This window comes from Salvelinus sp. IW2-2015, unplaced genomic scaffold (assembly GCF_002910315.2).
Source record: "Salvelinus sp. IW2-2015 unplaced genomic scaffold, ASM291031v2 Un_scaffold1753, whole genome shotgun sequence".
Classification (NCBI taxonomy): Eukaryota; Metazoa; Chordata; class Actinopteri; order Salmoniformes; family Salmonidae; genus Salvelinus; species Salvelinus sp. IW2-2015.
Genome location: NW_019943134.1, coordinates 222,261 through 224,889, shown reverse-complemented (window position 1 = coordinate 224,889; position 2,629 = coordinate 222,261).

The window sequence follows — 2,629 nt, the reverse complement described above, 5'->3', positions numbered from 1 at the left end:
GATTCCAAGTGTGGATTTAGAGGTGAACATTTCGGTACTTCAAAATACTATTTAGCGCTTTATAATCAGCCTTGGTACAGATATTTGATGGAAAGTTTAATTTAATATTGAAGGTCATAGGATATCCTGATATGGGATGTGGCATTTGACCTTTATAACTTTTTGTGCTGCGGGACCCCTTTTGTCTGTTTGTCCACAGCGTCTAGCGCCACATTGCCTTCACTGGGAGGCGTTGGACTTTATGCATTACAGTTCCTGGGTGTCCGCTGCTTGTTTAACGACTGTGATTAGCGTATTGTTTTTTATTGTTTTAGCGTGTGGTGTCGAAATGTTTTTGTCTGTTATTGTGAGTCTCTGTCTAATCATTATTGCTAAGTGGGGCTTGCTAATAATCTTTTACATATTGTTGCTGTTATATTCATATTCTGCGGACTCGAATATTAATGTAAGGCCTGAACTAAAAACTTATCAAAATCCTAGAGGCCGTTCTATTGACATGCGCCAACTCTCTTATACTCCGCTAATATAGATATAACTTTTTTGTATTCGTTTATCTAGCTCCATTATAGATGGACGGATGCCGGACTTCTTTGATCCAGGCTTCATACTTTCTGGTCTCTCTAAGTTCTGACATTTGATAGGACATTCCGACGCTATATCTTCTGCTTCCTAGATTTCTTTACTATTGTTGCATAGGGCTCTATATTTCTTTGCATTCTAATCTTTCTGGACTTTTTGAAGTTGGCCACTCTCTATATTTTTTGTGTGGCTGTCTCAATTTATAATTTCAGAATTTTGATAGGCTTATATTTCTGGGTCTCGAAATTTCTGACAATTTTGTGATTCAAGAAAAGTAGCATTGTAAAGTATATATTATTATGCTATCTAGACTTTCTTAGACAATATTATTTGGAAGTAGGCTTATTCGTGAAATTTTTAGTCTGCTTCTTAAAGCTTTCACGCCGACATTTTGTGAATATAGGTATTAGTATTTTCTTACTCAAATTATTTGTCTAATTCATGGCCTTAGAACAGTGTTATGGGCAGGCCTATTTGTAAACCAGCTAAGGCGCTCACAAATATCAGAATAATTATCATAATTTATCAGTAGAATGAATGCTTCAATGAAGCTTAGTTGACATCTCAGGTCAAGTTTTTCTATTTCTTCTTCTGCTTTTCTTCTTTAAAGCGGAACAGTCAAAGATGTTTCGGCAGAGCAACTTTAGAAATTAAGATTCAGGGAGTTATTAAGTCATTGGAGCAAATAAGAGAAAAAAAAGGAAAAAATGGGATGAAGAAAGAAAGAGCCATATTGGAAAATTTATACTTAGTCAGAAATGCAATTGGGGATAAGCTGATTGAAATGAATAATATGTGGTGTCAGCAGCCTATATTTCTATAACAAGTATGTGCAAAGAATTAGGAAGCAGAAAGAAATTAAAAGTCATTTTATATCAACAATGTAGCAATAGTTAATGAGGAGCCAGCACCGAAATTAATGTTCAATAATTAACTCAAGAACTCACAATAGACCATCAAACAGCAAAAATTATGTTCCCATGACTCCGTCACCGTCATCTTGATGTATGTACGGTACATTTTCTATTTGCGGGTTAAGGGTTGGCATGAACCTCAAGATTTGAATTTTATCTACCATATATTTGGGCGGTTGTGATAGATTATTTAGCAATTAGCAAATGCGTGTGAAACAGCTGCGCGCTCCCTACTAACTAACTAACAACACACACAGCCAGCGTGCGTCAAAACGTAAAGTGTGGCGGTAAAAACCGCGTAGAAAAAAAAAACCAGTATGATATTATCAGCTAAAATGTTGTGCACAAAGTGGTTGTTGTAGTCCCTCGCTAGGCCCGCATAGTGGCATAGATAATCCTTCCACTCTGACAGGTGTGGCATATCAGGGAGCCTAGATATATCTTATAGTGATTGATAGCTGGGCAGGGGCAGTAAGGTGAGCTTTAGACACTTGGCATGAATAAGTCCATTCAGGGATCCTATTGTACGCATTAATAATTTATTAACTTTCCATCAATATCTGTCCAGCTGAAATATAGCGTTGTTTGAAGCGAATGTTACAAATGAAATCTGTCCCAAAATGTTTAATGACTGTTCACATTATGTCCATACAACTATTTCCTTATTACTACTATTAGCACTAGCACTGCTGTCAATGTGTTGCACTCTGCTGGGAGCAGGGGATCCTTTTTAACGTGTAAGTATAGCGCTGAGGAGTGTGTGGTTGTTTCTGGCCGTGTGTGTGTGGGGTGCGTGTGTGTGTGCAAGCACGTGTGTGTGTGTGTGTTGTGATACCGTGCTCCTGATCAAATAAAGCCTTATATATCGGCCTCAATGTTTTCTCTAATGCTTGCCCAGAGTAAACTGCCTGCTACTTCTTCAGGGCACGTTGCTAATATATGCAATACTATTAGTTAGATTGTGTAGAAACACTCTTGAAGTTTTCTATAAAAACTGTTTGAATGCATGTTTGTGAGTAAAACAAGAACTCAATATGGCAGGGGAAGAGGCGAAAACTGAAGAAACTCCAACCAGGAAGTGGGAAAATAACAGTGGGATAATGGTCATATTGCATTTCCTAGGCTTCACTTAGGAT